Genomic DNA, 18,120 nt, shown 5'->3' on the forward strand with positions numbered 1-18,120 from the left:
GTCAATATTTGCAGATGACAGAATACTTTATATATAATGTCCTAAAGATTCTACCATAACACCATTATAACTGACAAATGAATTCAATAAAGGCACAGGATATAAAATTGATATCCAAAAATCTGCTGCATTTCAGTATACTAATAAGGAACTACCAAAAAGAGAAATCAAGGAAATAATCCCTCTATAATCACATCAAAAAGAATAAAATACTTAAAATAAATTTACCCAAGGAAGTGAAGACCTGTACATTAAAAACTATAAGACACTGATGAAAGAAATTGAAAAAGACACAAATAAATGGAAAATAAATATATGGGAAGACATTGCATGCTCACGGATTGGAAAGATTCATATTGTAAAATGTTCATACTGCCAAAATCAATCTATAGATTCAGTGCAAGCCCTCTCAAAATTCCAATGACATTTTTCACTGACTATAGCAAATTATTCTAAAATTTATATGGAGACACAAAAGATTCCAAATAGCCAAAACAATCTTGAGAGAGAAGAATAAAGTCAGAGGCATCATACTCTCTGATTTCAAACTCTACTATAAACCTATAATAATCAAAACAGCATGATATCAGCATAAAAACATATATCTTGATCAATTTAACAGAATAGAGAGCCCATAAATAAACCTATACATCTATGGTCAAGTAAATTACAATACAGGAGGCAAGAATATATAATAGGGAATAGACAGTCTCTTCAATGGATGTTGCCAGAAAAACTAGGCAGTTCTATGGAAAAGAATAAAAGTAGATTACCATCTTACACGATATACAAAAATCAACTCAAAATGGATTAAAGACTTGAATGAAAGAGCTAAAACCATAAAAATCCTAGAAGAGGGGCTCCTGGATGGATCAGTCAGTAAAGCACGTGACTCTTGATCTCAGGGTAATAAGTGTGAACTCCACATTGGGCCTAGAATTTACTTTAAAAAAAAAAAAAAAAATCCCAGAAGAAAAAATGGGTGGTCAGTTCCTTGACAGTAGTTTTAGCATTGTTATTCTGATCTGATTCCAAAGGCAAGGGTAACAAAAGTGAAAATCAATAACTGGGACTACATCAAACCAAACACTCTGCAGACTGAGCAAAACACTCAAAAACACAAAAAGGCAACCTACTGAATGGGAGAGAAGATATCTGTATATCCAATAAGGTGTTAATATCCAGAACATAAAAATAATTCACACAACTCAGTAATTAAAAAAAAAAAAATGATCCAATGAAAAATGAGCAGAGGATCTGAATGGACATTTCTCAAAAAAAGACACACACGAATGGCCAATAAGCACATGAAAAGATAATAATCATGAAGGAAATGCAAATCAAAACAACAATGAGATACAATCTTACACCTGTCAGAATGGCTATTATCAAAAATACAAGAAGTAACAAGTGTTGGCAAAGATGTGGAAAGAAAGGAGTCCTTGTGCACTGATGTTGGGAATGTAAATTGGTTTAGCCACTATGACAAATAGTATGGTTGTTCCTAAAAAAAAAAAAAAAGAAAAGAAAGAAAGAAAGGAAAAAGGGCTACCATATGATCCAGGAATTCCAGTACTGGGTGTCTATCCAAATAAAATGAAAACACTAATTTGAAAAGATACATGAATGCCTATGCTCATTGTTACATTATTTATATTAGCCAAGCTATGGAAACAATCTAATTGCCCATCAATAGATATATGCATAAAAAGGATGTGTTATACTCACAAAGACATAAAAAAAGAATAAAATCTTGCTATTTGCAACAACATGGATGGACCTTAAGGAGATTATGTTAAGTGAAATAAGTCTGACAGAGAAAAATAAATACTGCATGATTTCACTCATTTGTGGAATCTAAAACACAAAACAAACCAAACAAAACCCAGACTTATAGATACAGAGAACAAATTAGTGATTGCCAGCATGGGGGGGGGGGATGGGGGGGATGGTTGAAGAGGATTAAGAAAAACAAACTTCTAGTTATAAAATAAATAAGTCATGGGGATGTAGTGTACAGCATGGGGAATATAGTCAGTAACATTGTACTAACTTTATAAGGCAACAGATGGTAACTAGACTCATGGTGATCATTTTGCAGTGTACACAGATGTGAAGTCACTATGTTGTACCTGAAACTACAATGGTATTATATGTCAATTATATCTTAATTTAAAACTAAATAAGTCAGTAAAAATAGAGGTGCTCTCCTCAAGTACTTTACATCCTGGTGGAGGAGACAAAGACAAAACATCACTGATTTCTACATAATGTATAATATATGTAAGAAGGCAGATATTCAGAGTGCTGAAAGAGCAGAAGATGAACATTTAAACCACCTAGATAATCTTAGAAAGCATTAAGAGCAGAAATGAGCCGAGACTGGAAGAAAAGGAACTATAAATGTTAAAGAAAAATGTGGAGCCGGCACTTCTGTCAAAAGAAACTATGAATAAAAGAATAGAACTATGAAATGATATATTATGTGAAGCACTTTGTATGAAGTTTGTGGTGTAAAAGAGCAAGAAATGAAGCAGGATCTATAAAAAGAGGCCAATTCATGGAAGGGCTTATGTATCATGCTTAAGGATTGAGATTTAATCTTTTAGGTGACAGGGAGCAATTGAAAAATTTAAGCAGGGAAGTGAAGGACATGGACAAATTTTGATTTTAAAATAGATTTCCATATTAAAGAGACTTATGTGAGTAAGCTAGCTCAGTCATTTATTAATGAGAGCTATTGAGAAGTGTGCTTAAATCTCTGAATTTCAGATTTCTCCTTGCTGATAGACTTAAATGAGATATATAATAAATCAAAAGATATATGAAATCAACAAATGCACATAATTGCAAGCTGCAGTCAGAATTCAGAAGTGTGAAAATGGCAGCTGCACATTCCACAAATGAGGAGATGTGCTACTCTAAGTGTCACAACAAATAATCAAGAGAATGTTCTCAGATTGAAATTTGACTGTAGGATGATAAAGCTAAAATAAGAATACTCAATGAAGAATTCCTTGTAGCAATGGTGGAAGACAAAGTCAGGAATACCATGCTTAGAGGAGAGAGAGAGAGAGAGAGAGAAATTAAACATGATAATAAGGATAATACTGCGATCACAGTTTGGAATATAAAGAAAAAACAGGTAAGATTCTTGTAAGTTCTAGGGCAAATATCTCAGCATTAAATAAATAAAAATACAAACACTTCTTTAATGAGGACTGTGGAGCTAAGGTCTTAGGAAATTAATCACTAATTGTAAAAATGGCAGAGATCCCTAAGGAGGGCTTTTTGTTTATTTGTTTTTAAAGATTTTATTTATTTATTTGATGGAGAGAGCAAGAGAGCACAAGCAGGCAGAGCAGCAGAGGGAGAGGGAGAAGCAGGCTCCCCACTGAGCAGGGAACCCAATGGGGAACTCAATCCCAGAATCCTGGGATCATGACCTGAGCCACTCAGGCACCCCAACAAGGGTTTAAGAACAGAACAAGAACTGGAGAAGAAGCTGAAGAGAAAAAGAAACTTCCTTCTGCATGCCCTAATTTGTTAATTCACTCATACCACACATATTTATAATATTCCAAACTGACACTACAATGGATTGTAATCACACATCATTTTTCTTCTGAAGTGCAAAATTAACTGAAGAAAAATCATTTAATAAGAACATAAAAACTGAGTTATATATGCAATGAAGATAAAAATAACAGATTTAATAACAGCAAAAAAAATCCTTGGAATTAAAGAATTCCCTCAGAATGTGATATATTATTTGAAATATGATGAATACATAGGAAATATATAAATGCAAGTAGAGAGGCATTTTATAAAGAGGTTATTGCATGGGCTTAATCTTGTACTAGGAGAAACAAGATGAGTTGTCCGGCAGGGGATATGGATAGAACAGAAAAGGTAATTTAAAGAAATATAAAAATATTTAATCACCATCCTAAAAATGTAGTTGATAGAATGATTTGGACTATGAATTTGGGAAAAAATCTCCAAGCATGAGTTGCAAAAAGGAAAAGACAAAGGTCAAAAAGAAAGAAAAGACAAGAAGGAATCAAACCAGAATTTAAAATATATGACTCGGATAGACTAAAACAGGGAGGGGAAAAAAAAAAAAAAGGAAAAATAATTAATCAAGAGTGTCTCTTAACTGAAAGAAGACAGAGGTCTTTAATTTCAAATGGCACACAGGAGGTCAAGCAAGATGAGCATAAACAATTCATTACTGAAAACTATTCTAGAAGTTCAAGTAGGAAAAAAATAGATGTGAAAGGATTTGAGATTTTGAAAGCAGGTTCTCTACACTGTAACAATAATTAAATTTCAATCAGACATCTCTCTGGATTTCCAGACCAAGTATAAATGTTTTTAAAATTCAGAAAGAACATAATTTTGACTAAAAAATGTTACCAAACTCTTAATTAAGTCAGAAGATAAAATAAATGTATTCTCTAAAACATAAAGATCAGAGAATTGAATGTCCATGTAGCCATTCTAAGGTTTTTAATATCAGTTTTTAATATCAGTTAAAAGAAAAGTCAGTCTACCATGACTGAAAACTAAGTAAATACTTTATTTCACATAACTGCAAAGTCTAGATATTTCTAGATAAAATGGAGGATAAAGATAATACATCAGAAAAAAAATCATTGGAGAAAAAAATTAATTGGAAACAAAGTGGTCATTGCTCCATACTTCATATCCTGTTTGCAAGAAGAGTATAAACTTTTTGCCCTGATAGTGGGAAGATTCCAAGATATTTTTCTAGAAAAAATTTCTAGGTGCATTACTCATACCCAATCTCTCCCCTGCTCAACCCCCACCCCCCACGCTGCCTCTTGGTTTCCGCCTTTAAAGGAGTCCCTTATTTAGTGCTATCCATGACCACATCTGAGAGGCAATTGGCAAGAATGCCTATTCTGGGTGCTGATTTTCTTCATCATCTCACTTCCTGCAGGGTTGATGTGAATGTATCTTCATTTGTGTGTGAGTAGAGCAAGTGTGTGAATAGAAGATTGATTGCTAAGTGGAAGCTCAAACACCATCTCTTAATCCCAGACACTGGGAAAGCAACTCTCTTAAAGTCAGATATTGTGTTCAGCCATGTTTCCTGATTCTAGAGCTGGAACCTGGAGTTATCTGTTTCCTAGCAACAATTCTCAGTTATATGTTCACTTCCCTAGCCCTTAATTTAATGACCTCCACTGAGGCATCTGCTTTGGACAATTTGAGACAATGGTTCAGGATGGGGAGGCACAGTTAATCTGCACTTCTCCCTGCTATCTGCGCTTATACCATAAAAATAATTGTCTCCTGTGTCTGCCTGGTAGTATATAACAGGAGATTCATGGAAAGGGCCTGTGGGAATCAGGCTTCTCACATAACTCAATCTTATCGCCAATTTTGGTTCTGACTTCCTTAACTCTGCTAACACTAACAAGCTTTTTGTTAAATAATTTAGCTTTTTTATCCAAACAGGTTATTATATTCTCAGAGGTTGGCCAGAGGCAAAAGTATGACTTTCCTTCCGATGAGTCAGTTTTTAACTCAGATCTATATCTTTATTACAGGATATTACCAAATCTATAAGAAGGGGAAAAATTAACAAACCACTCTGACATCCTGAATATCCCCTACCAAATCTCATAATGTACAATCAGGTTAAATACATGGCTTTCCTGCAAAGTGTAATAAGCTTTTTGTCTTATGTGTTTGGTAACTAGTAATAAGAACTGCAACTTCCCTTACTTGGGATTATTGTGATTCCCACTGCCTCTCACACTACTTCTTACTAGGCAATTTCAAGTTTGGAATATGATAAATTTCAGCAACAGTTTATGGTAAGTACTAACAGCTAATAACTAGTCTGAAATATGACAGTGGTAACTTTTTTACCCACCAAACTACATATTTCTTAGACACATTGTTTGTAGTTGTTTTAATTTATTGTGCCTAACTACCATTTACTTCATGGTTGTTTCCTCTTTAATCACAAATTTAACTCAGCCTCCAATTATAGTTTTAGTAAAAGATGTTTTACTTTCTAATACAAATTTGTTATGAATATACAACAATGAACACTTTAGCTTTTCACTTCCATTTGCATTTTAACTTTGTCTAAGATAAAGGGCTGCAAAGACAATTTCCAGAGCAGGAAAATGAGAGAGAGATTGAGAGAGAAAAAAACACATATTTTGTTCCAGATATTTTTGTCCCAGGATAGCCAAAAATAAATCCATTGTTGGAGGAAATTATGCTGAGTAAAATAAGTCAAGCAGAGAGTCAATTATCATATGGTTTCACTTACTTGTGGAGCATAAGGAATAACATGGAGGACATGGAGAGATGGAAAGGAGAAGTGAGTGGGGGGAAATTGGAGGGAGAGATGAAGCATGAGAGATGTGGTCTCTGAGAAACAAACTGAGGGTTTGGGAGGGAAGGAGGGGAGGGGGGTTGGATAAGCCTGGTGGTGGGAATTATGGAGGGCATGTATTACATGGAGTACTGGATGTGGTACATAAACAATGACTTTTGGAACAATGAAAAAATAAAATTAAATTTAAATTTTTTTTTAAAAAATCCATTGATCAAAACACCCAGAAAATAAACTCTGTAGTCTCTTAATGAAACTCTTAATTTAAGTGCAAGAGACTGACATGATAATAGTGTCACTCTGTATTAAGACCCTGCTGAGTTCAGTTCCTTTTCCAAACTTTATGTCCAAATACTGCAGGGACTGCCTCCTCAGCACCTGCTGGTCCTGCCTCAACTGAAGAGTGAAGACACCTAACTGAAGTCCTCTAAGCTAAAATAGAATGGTATAAATTACTGAGAACACTGTCAACATTTCACTTTCCTAAACCAAGAGATAACTTAGTCTACAAATACAATGCCTATCACTGGAACAAAAAGTATCTTTTTTTTTTTTTTTATTTTAAGATGCTTCTGATGCTATTCAGTCCTATGTTAAGATCTCCAGATACTGTAGAAGGGTACATTCTTGTAATGGTTGCTAGATTAACTCTTGTAAACGTGCTTTCAAATGCTGCAGCTGACATTGAGGTCATTCAAGTTAGGTCTGTCAGAGACTCAAACTTGCCCATTTCCTTTAACCATGCTTTTCTAATTTTTTTTTTTTTAAGATTTTATTTATCAGAGAGAGGGCGAGAGAGCAAGCACAGGCAGACAGAATGGCAGGCAGAGGCAGAGGAAGAAGCAGGCTCCCTGCGGAGCAAAGAGCCCGATGCGGGACTCGATCCCAGGACGCTGGGATCATGACCTGAGCCGAAGGAAGCTGCTTAACCAACTGAGCCACCCAGGCGTCCCGCTTTTCTAATTTTTATATCAGTTTAAAATGACTGGTGTGATTATGGGTTTGAAGTGAGCACATATTCAAATACTGCTTAATCTCTCTCCTTTATCTGTACCAAAGTTATTTTTATTTTAAAAATTGCAGAACATTTATAATAGAAGAAATTGCAAAATGTTTACAAATGAATAAAGAATGACAATTAAATATCAATACTATACCAGGGAAGCTAAGTTAAAATATAAAACCTAAATAATGGGGTGTCTGGGTTGGTTAAGCAGCTACTTTGGCTCAGGTCATGATCTGGGTCCTGAGATCAAGCCCTGCATTAGGCTTCCTGCTCAGCGGAAAGTTGTCTTCTCCCTCTGCCTCCCCATGCACCCCTCAACTCATGCGCTCAAGCTCTGCCTCTTACTCACTTTCTCTCTCTCAAATAAACAAAATCTTAGAAAAATAAACCTAAAAACTAACAAAATAGAAAATGTATCAACCTTATGTTTAATATTCAATATATTAAAAACCATTTAAACTTGGCTTAAATTATTATGAATTCTGAATTATAGACAATCCCCTAGTAACTCATTAGTTACTGATTGACAGCACATATTCTTGGACCACCATAATTACTCAGTAATTATTTATTGAAATGAATTGACCCTGTAACCAAACCTACTTTCTCTATTTGCTAGTTATAAGATATGAATAAAATTTCTCCAGATCTTTTACTAGACCCCTGTTTGTAACAATATAATCTGAGTTTTGGCTATAAAATATAATTTCTAAAAATGTGTACCAATTTCAAATCTGACCCATTAAAATCTTTCCATACTGTCATTCTTTCCCTTTCCATGGTGATTTTGAAGCCAAGTGTTGAGGATGTTGGAGCAAAACAGGAGAAGGACCCTGGGTCCCTGAATCTACATTTGGAGGAGAATACGCTTCCAATCAGGACCATCTGCTTTAGACAGCTACATGAGTGAGTCATGTTGTTTTCATCATTTTAAGTCACTATTTTGGATATTTACAGCATATATTGTCACCTTACCTAAGTCAGATCTTATTAAAAGAAAGAAAGAAAGAAAGAAAGAAAGAAAGAAAGAAAGAAAGGAAAAGAAAAGAAAAGAAAAGAAAAGAAAAGAAAAGAAAAGAAAAGAAAAGAAAAGAAAAGAAAAGAAAAGAAAAGAAAAGAAAAGAAAAGAAAAGAAACCTTGTTCCTTTTTAAGAAAAGGAATCGGTGATATCACCCTTTAGAGACAAAAAACACTTCACTGTCAGCCCTTAGAAACATATGGCACTCTGTGAGTGTTGAAAGCTCCTATAGTTCTTTTTATTCATTTTTACAAAATCCCTATCCTAAATAACCAAAAGGGTTCTGGGGTTCCTGGGTGGCTCAGTCAGTTAAGCGTTTGCCTTCAGCTCAGGTCATGACCCCTAGGTCCTAGAATCAAGCCCCACGTCAGGCTCGCTGCTCAGTGGAGGGCCTGTTTCTCTCTTTCCCTCTGCTAATCCACCTGCTTGTACTCTTTCCCTCTCTTTCCCTGTGTCAAATAAGTGTATAAAACCTTTAAAAAAAAATCCCTAAAAGGGTTATTTTGGGTCTGGGGTATATATTAGTTTCCTATGGCTACTATAACAGTACCAGAAACTGGGTAGCTTAAAACAAGACATTATTCTCTCATAGATCTGAAGGCTAGAGATCCAGATAGCAGTCTCAGCTCCCCCTTAAATCTCAAGAATCCTTCCTGCCTCTTCTAGCTTCTGGTGGCTGATGGCAATCCTTGGTTTTCTGTGATTCTGTGTCCAAACTTCCTCTTCTTATAAGGACAATAGTCGTATTGGACTCAGGGCTTACCCTAATTCATCGCAATCTCATCTAACTTGATCACGTTTGCAAAAACCTTATTTCCAAAGAAGGTTACTTTCTAAGGTTCCTTTTTTTTTTTTTTTTTTTTAAAGATTTTATTTGTTTTGTCAGAGAGAGAGAGAGAGAAAGAGCGAGAGTGAGCACAGGCAGACAGAGTGGCAGGCAGAGTCAGAGGGGGAAGCAGGCTCCCCGCGGAGCAAGGAGCCCGATGTGGGACTCGATCCCAGGATGCCGGGATCATGACCTGAGCCGAAGGCAGCTGCTTAACCAACTGAGCCACCCAGGCGTCCCTCTAAGGTTCCTAATGGACATGAATTCTGAAGCATAGTGTGGGAGGGAATAAGAAATAGATTAGAGGGAGAGAGAGGTCCATTGTAGCATAAGTATGTGCATAACAGTTAGATTAATTTCCCTACATAAATAGCATCATCAAAGCTATTTCCTAAAATCTGGAAATCTAAATGAAGGGTATACATTGAGACAGAGAGAGCACCAAGAGTGACCAGAACTGCAGCTTACAATGACTTTATCATATTACACTTTGAAAAATTTTTCAGGGTCAAGATTGTAGTTCTCAACAAATTCATTCTGAGTCTGACTTTTAAATTATTATTCATATCAGATTGGATTTTTTGAACCTAATCTTGTATTTATTAACTCACAATATACTACCATTCCATAAGTTTATACTTTCATAAAATTATATAATAACATCATTTATAAGTTCAAAATAAAAAATAAATGACCAAAAATACACAATGCCATGAAAAATTTCATTTCAAGATGACTAAGCATAAAATTTAGAGTTGCTTATTAAACTTGAAAATGAGAGATCAAAATACATGCACATGTCACTTTCTCATTTTCCTAACATCCCCTTTCTTCTGTTCAATGAATAAATATGTACATCCTCCCTTTCGTCAATCTTATTCCAATAATTGACATGTTTTTGAGTGAACTAAAATTAAAAAAAAATGAAATCTGCCTGTGTCAAAAAAAAAGATACTATAAAGAAAGGATATTATAAATTTATTCTATAAATACTATGTCAATATACACTATGCCCCACATGTTGGGCTAGGCACCTGGCATATAATAAATTGTCCAGTATCTCCATATATTTAAAGGCTTTCTGTCTTCTTCCATGACTTGCCACACCCTATATACAGATGGGCCTTTGATTATACCTAAAACTTTCAACAAGTAGAGCATGTCAGCTTTCCCAAAATACACATTTAAACCAGAATTTTACCCTAACATGCAAAGTGAAAGTCTTGAGCTTGCTTCATTTTCTACTTCAATTTTATGATACTTCATTAGCTTTTTCAGATAGTTATAATAGTAAATTAGATATAATTGAGTGTTTTGAAACCTAGGCCAGCATTAAAATGAAGACTAAATTATTCTGATTCTTTCTTACTAAAAATATGTAAGTTAAACTCTCAAATTTGAGAGGGATCTTAATTCTATTTCTGATTTGTACAGATGGGTTTGCATGAATTATTGTCTGTAACAATTTTTCTTAACTTAAGTCAGAAACCAATCACAATTTAAAAAGGGATTATCAATTAAAACTAAATCCAGACTCAGGTAAGGAGAAAAGGCTATTGCAATAAGGGGGAAGCAGACTATGACAGTAGAGAAAAGTACTCTGAACTTTAAACATTTATAAACCTCTCAAAGGTCAGGCAGAAATGAATTTTATTTATAGAAATGAGTAAACAAGGCTAGAAAGAACTCTTGTGTGAATGTGGGGTAAACAGGTAGTGTGTTCAAGGAATGTTTTTCTGAGAGGTGAGCTGATTATCAGGAGGGACTCATAAAAGAGGGACCAAAGTTCAGTGGCCAACCAAAAACTTACTAAATCTGGGTCAAATCAAATAGCATAGTTTAACTATTCATTTATGAGCCGAAGAATAGGAGTTTAGAGGGTCTATGTCTAGCCTTGTCAATACATAAGCAAGAAGGCTATCCATGAATATTTTATCTAAGTTACATGCTGGTAATTATATGCAGTAGGGCATTTCCTAGAACACAAAGTGGGGAGGGGAAGAGGAAGGGTGTTTACAGAAGCACAAGGCTCAGGTAATATTCAACATTCTCAGAGGTAGTTAGGCCATATACTCTTAACCCTTATTCATCGGATGCATGAACTAAGTCATATATTTCAGAAAGTATACCGCATTCCATGTAACCAATGCAGAAGCAATTATTAAATAACATACGATTAAAAAATGGAAAACTTTATTAGTTTACTTTTACTTCTACAAGTTGCAAACACAGAAACACAAGCATCTTGTAAATAAAATCAGCATGTAAATCGGGCAGTTAGGCATAATGCCTTCCTTAAGAAATAATACTTTTTTTTTTTTAAAGATTTATTTATTTATTTATTTATTTGACAGAGAGATCACAAGTAGACAGAGAGGCAGGCAGAGAGAGGAGGAAGCAGACTCCCTGCTGAGCAGAGAGCCCGATGTGGAGCTCGATCCCAGGACTCTGAGATCATGACCTGAGCCGAAGGCAGCGGCTTAACCCACTGAGCCACCCAGGCGCCCCAAGAAATAATACTCTTAATAGGAAATCTATTAAGTAAAAAGTCTTTCTTCTACCTTAAATTTTAGATTCTTTGTCAGTTGGTTAGAAATAATTTTATATGCTCTGTGATTAAAACTACTTCCCAAAAAGGGCATGAATTATAGCACATAAATGAGTTGCAATTTAATAGTCCTATTTAATCTTTTGAATCTCATATTACTTTTTCCATGAACATGATTTGCTGAAAAGGAGTCACTTACATCTTATGGGAAGGTTATATTTAATACACATTAACAAGTATTTAATATGTACTTTTTCTGCATGTTAAGAAGAAGAAATGTTATATTTTTTCTACAGTCTTAATATGAGTCATATAACAGCTATCTTAATGAGCAGTTCATTAGAAATTGCACAAATTTTAATATATAACTTAACCATTGAAAAAAGAGATGGCAATTAAAGTTAAAGAAGAATTAACTCAGATTAAACTGGGGGCCAAGGAAGTACACAAAAGTAAGTGGAAGAGTGGTGATTTAGCTACTTACTACTCTGCCTTAGGAAAAATTCATGAAATGGGTATTTCATGATTATGATGTTTTTTTTCCTATATACTCAGAGTTGTAAAAAGTATATGAGAAGCTATTTTCCTTACATACAAGATTAACTAGACCAAACATAAAAAAGATGCTTACTTCCTTATACTCTTGTATGTATCATAAAAGCTCACTGGAGATTTAATAGTATTAAGAGTGAGAGAGGTGTTTTGCCAAATAAGGTTTGAGAAAGCTTGTGGGAATAAATCTACCTGTGTCATGGCTAAAAGAAAAGCCTCTACAAATTCTTCACCCTCTGGACATCTGGACCAACCAATGAAGAACTGTTGCAGTAACTATTTTCCCAGATGCACAGTATGTGGGAAGGAAAAAAAGTATTATAAATACAAGAGTCAACACTTTAAATAAAGATCACAAATAAAACAGCTGGAGGGGGGAGTAAAAAGAATAATTAGAACTGCATTGTCCATCTGGTCATAACTCAAGGCTCTCTGAAGTCTTCCTTAATGTCCCTAGCACTCCTTGTTTCTCCCTTGCATGTGTGTTTAATTTATATAGTGTTTACTAGTTCTCCTTTATCTAAGAGATGAAAAAGAATGGATGTAATGAAATAAGTAACTAAAAGGAAGATATGTAGAATATATTTTTTGAACATGGCAAATAAAACTAAATCTTGCCATATCATCCTGCTCTTATATTATTTAATAAATGGAGTTAATATTTGATCTATGTTTCTAGCATCAATCCTTATTTTTTGGCATAACTATGATAACATTCTAACCCAGTAATCTATATATTATTTTACATGGTATACACACCTGAAACTTAAGGCAATTGCTGCTATTCCTTTTTCCTTTGTGGTGTGCAGAAATGGTTAAATATTACCCTTCTGAAAAAAAAAAAAAACTTTAAAAACTGAGCATTTCATGTGAAAGGGAAAAAAAAATCGAAAGCTCATATATCCTGAGCCAAAAGTAAACTATACCAGGTTTTGTGAGATCTCTGTGCCATATCTTGGCATATGCCCTTTCAGGCCAACAACATAAAAAATTAAGAAGCTTAATCATTTCAACCAGCTCACAAATAAAAGAGTCACTTCAGCAACTGCTTATATTTTCTACATTCCTTTTGGAGTGCCTGACTTAATTTAATATAGGGGATCCCTGATCAAGGTCAACCTGTAATAATAACCTCAGCTTTGAAAAGCCTGATATGGTTTACTGAACATACATACGATCTTGAATCTGGGTAGATTTCTAAACACGAAGTTGTGAATAAAAATTTTCATTAAATAATTATATAAAACAATTACTACCAGTAAAATGGGAAAAGAAGATTAAAACCCTAAATTTTAGGATCAAATAAAAACAGAAATCAGGAACCACACATTCTCCTTGGGATCCCTGTGAAACAACTTTAGGCACATCCGTAATTGCAGTTTCTAGTTCATTTTGAGAAAAAAAAAAAATATTATTTTAACGATCTTGACCTTGGGATGACATGCTACTTGGTTGCTTTTCAGAAATCTGCAGCAAAACAATAGAGCTTGACTGTTCATTGGTGTTTTATTTACCCATTTTTACTTTACTTGATTTTTTAGATTTATTTATTTTAAATGAGAGTGTGTGTGTGTGAGTGAGTGTGGGGAGGGGCAAAGGGAGAGGGAGAGAGAGAATCTCAAGCAGATTCCCCACTGAGCACAGAGCCTGACAACGTGAGGCTCAATCCCAGCACCCATGAGCTCGTGACCTGAGTAGAAATCATGAGCCGGACACTAACCCGACTGAACCACCCAGGTGCTCCTATCCATATATACTTTAAGTACAGAAAACAAATGTGCAGAGTGTGTATTTATACATACTAAAAGTACATATGACATAGGAATGAAATAATGGTATTTTACTAACAGAGTTTTAAATTGTAAGAAAGGTAAACATTTAGACAAAGATTTTCTTCAGTTTTGGAGCACTGATTATGCTTTTAAAACTTATTTTTTGTATTATCTGACCATCATTTGAAAGTATAAAGATATGCTAAAGAGCAATGAAACTTTCTATTAAGAATTCAAATGTTGCAGCACTTGGGTGGCTCAGTTGATTAACCATCTGACTCTTGGTTTGGGTTAAGATCACTATCTCAAGGTCATGGGATCAAGTCCCTGCACGGGCTCCAACCTCGAGAGGAAACAACTTGCCCCTCTCCCTCTGCTCCTCACCCACTTTCACTCTCTCTTGGGTGTGCACACTCTCTCTCCCTCTAAAATAAATAAATAAACCTTTTTAAAAAAAATTCAAATGTTTTATTTGTGTTACAAAATCAAGTACCACTTTGAAAATGCAAGATGTTTTCCTGTAAAAATGCTTATGTCTATACATAACTAGAAAAAAAATACTGCCAAGAAAGTTTGTGTTTTTATATTTTTGGTATAAATTTAGATCTATCTGTAGCAACTGTATGTATTCTGCAATATAGACATGAGTTTGTATTTGAATAATCATTGCCTTAAAACACTTTACAGATTAAAATTTTTGTAACTTTTGTTACAACATTAGTCTGTGAAGTTGAAAGAGTTTCCCAGAAGACCAGATGTGTATTTAGGGTTTTATATCCACATAATTTGTATAAAATTTGGCTTAAAATATGTTTTTTCATCTCCTTCTGAGGGGAAAACAAAAACATAATCTACTTAAACACTGTGGAGTTGCTTTAGAATTTCAATAATCTTTTGGAGCAACCAGACTTATTTAGCAATCTCTAACAGGAAGTTGCTTTCATTAATTATTTTAATTTGTCATATCCCATTCTTTGAATAGAAAGGTGGATATGGATAATCAGTAGGAAGGAAAGAATAATTAGGGTGGTAGAACATTCCCACCTCAAAACCTGATGTTTAAGAAATAAACCTTTGCTGGGTAGACAAAGATTTATCAGACAGGTCATAAAAAAGCACTGAAATAAAAAATTTAAAAATTGAACTTTGTCAAAATTAAAATTTTCAGTTAATTAAAGAATACCATTAAGAAATAAAGGGACAGGGCTGCCTGGGTGGCTCAGGAGGTTGAGTGTCCAACTCTTGGTTTCAGCTCAGGTCATGATATCAGGGTCAAGAGATCAAGCCCTGTGTCTGGCTCTGTGCACAGCCAGGAGTGTGCTTGAGATTTTGACTCTCCCTCTCCCTCTGCTCCTCTCCCCGCTTGATCATGTACATATTATCTCTCTCTCTCTCTAAAATAAACAAATAAATCCTAAAAAAAAAAGAAAAAAGAAAGAAAAGAAGAGAAAAAGAAAAGAAAATGAAGAGACAAGACACAGTAAGGGGGGAAAAAAACCCAAAAATCTATTTGCCTTATACATATTTGAATATATATTCACCATAGATAAAAAGACTCTTCAAGTCTTTTAAAGATCAACTATGAAAATGAAAGCAAAAAATACAATAAATATGGGCAAAAATTTGGACTAAAGCTTCATAAAATCAATGAATGACTAATAAACACATGAAAAAGCTCTCAACATTTTTGAGCATCAGAATAATGCAAACTGAAATTACAATGAGCTAGAATGCGAAAAGTTAAAAAGTGTACCAGAATGTTGGTAAAGCTGTTGAGCAACTAGAACTCTCACACACTGCTGGTAAGAATATTCTCCAATTATTTTGGAAAATTGTTTTTCATTAACAGTATAACAAAATAACATACTGTTACTACATAAAAACATTGTGTGTATACTCTGTTTGTGTGTGTGTGTGTATGTGTGTGTGTGTGCATGTGTACACCTTATGGGCCAGAAAAGTCACTCTTAGACTATGTATCCAAGAACATTGAAAATACAGTTCTCAAAATCATTCATATGAGGATTTTTAGACCACACTAATTCATAATAGCCAAAAACTTGAAACACCCTTAACATTCCTTAACAAAGAAATGGATAACAACCTGTATATTCAAACAGTGCATTACTACTCAGCTGTAAAAAATATAAACTATTGGTACTAAAAACAACATAGATAAAGCTTTAAAAAAACATTAACCTAAGGGGGAGTACCTGGGCGACTCAGTTGGTTAAAGTGTCAGACTCTTAATTTCAGCTCAGGTCATGATCTCAGGGTAGTGACATTCAGCCTCGCATCAGGCTCCATGTTCAATGGTGGGTCGGAGACTGCCTCAGATTCTTTCCCTGTCCTTCTGCCCCTCCCCCTGCTATGTGCTCTCTCTCTCTCTCTCTCTCTCTCTCTCAAATAAATAAATCTTAAAAAAAATGATACATATATGATGTTTTCATTTAACTTACCTAAGTTATCCATTTATTATTATAAAAGTAACAAGTAACCATAGTGAAACATGTTTTTGAAGTAAATAGTATACAATGAAGTAAATTAACCTCTCTTCTGCCCACAAAGCTAATTCCATTCTTCTCTTTATCACTGATTACTAATGCAGAATAGAAAATACTAACGATTTTATTTTTACTAGAAAACTGAAGTATGTCACAATTGAATTTCTGAGTACTTGCATGCCTGTATTTTTTTTTTTTTCTATCCCTACATTTAAGTCTGGATTTAAAATTATTTCCCATGTGCATTAGAAGGAACAGATTCATTGTTCTCTAGAATATACATTATTGCTGGTTAGAAGGATGATAACAATTTGCCCCTTGCTTAGTAAAAGTAACCATATCACTTTACCTCTTTGGGAGGAATACTTTCTCCTTTTAATTGAAAATTAAAACTGCCGCAAATGGCAAGATTTCATTTCTTTTTATGGACATTGGGGAGGGTATGTGCTTGGGTGAGTGCTGTGAAGTGTGTAAACCTGGTGATTCACAGACCTGTACCCCTGGGGATAAAAATATATGTTTATAAAAAATAAAAAATTAAAAAAAAAAAACTGCCGCAAAAGTGATTAGCTTTGTTTCTTATTTATTTTGTACTTCCTGGATCCTTTCATTCTGAAGATTCCAGGTGCTCAGCTCTGGGGAAATTTAGGTTATTCGTTCCTTATTTACCTACTCCATTGTTTCTGGCACTTCCATGAGATGAAGCTGGAAATTCAGGAAGTATTCTCTTTGAGTTTTATATTTTCTTTTATATATATCCTTTAATAATAAAAATAGCTATAAAAGAATTTATATTTAAGTATTTACTAAATCCCAAGCACCTTAAATTCCTTTGATGAATTATTTCATTTAATCCAGCTAGCCATCTTTTAAGGTAAATTTTATATTTAATCCCATTTCAGCAGATCAGAAACCAGAATATACTTAAGGTCAAGCTAGTTATCTAAGGTCACACAATTCAAAACTGAAAGATGAAATAAATGGATTGTATGTCTAATTACTACTCTTCTTTTCTCTTCATATAAATGTACATATTCCCCAAACTTTATTTTCTACCAAATTTAGTCATTACCCCATCTATTCTTAAGCAGCATTTCGATTAAAATACATTGCTCTATTTTTCTTTATTGATACATAATTTATATAAAGTAAAATGTAAAGCTCTTTAGTGCACGATTTGATAAGATATGATAAATGTGTATACCCAGGGGCGCCTGGGTGGCTCAGTGGGTTAAAGCCTCTGCCTTGGCTCAGGTCATGATCCCAGGGTCCTGGGATTGAGCCCCGCATCGGGCTCCCTGCTCAGCGGGGAGCCTGCTTCCTCCTCTCTCTCTGCCTGCCTCTCTGCCTACTTGTGATCTCTGTCTGTCAAATAAATAAATAAATAATCTTTAAAAAAAAAATGTGTATACCCATGTAGCCAACAGCCCCTTCAAAATACAGAACATTTATCTCACCCCAAAGATTTCTGTCATGCGTCTTTCCAATCAACACCACCATCACCACCACAA

The 18,120-nt window shown here is 34.5% G+C and overlaps 1 long non-coding RNA gene across 1 annotated transcript; it reads left to right on the forward strand.

Moving 5' to 3' along the window:
- The first annotated feature begins 5,231 nt into the window (after positions 1–5,231).
- LOC309848944 lies at positions 5,232–17,320 on the forward strand. The gene is made up of 3 exons (XR_014303365.1): positions 5,232–5,849; positions 8,182–8,294; positions 17,228–17,320. It is a non-coding gene; the product is annotated as an uncharacterized lncRNA (long non-coding RNA).
- The last annotated feature ends 800 nt before the right edge of the window (positions 17,321–18,120 follow it).

This window comes from Mustela nivalis (genome assembly GCF_964662115.1).
Source record: "Mustela nivalis genome assembly, chromosome: 15".
Classification (NCBI taxonomy): Eukaryota; Metazoa; Chordata; class Mammalia; order Carnivora; family Mustelidae; genus Mustela; species Mustela nivalis.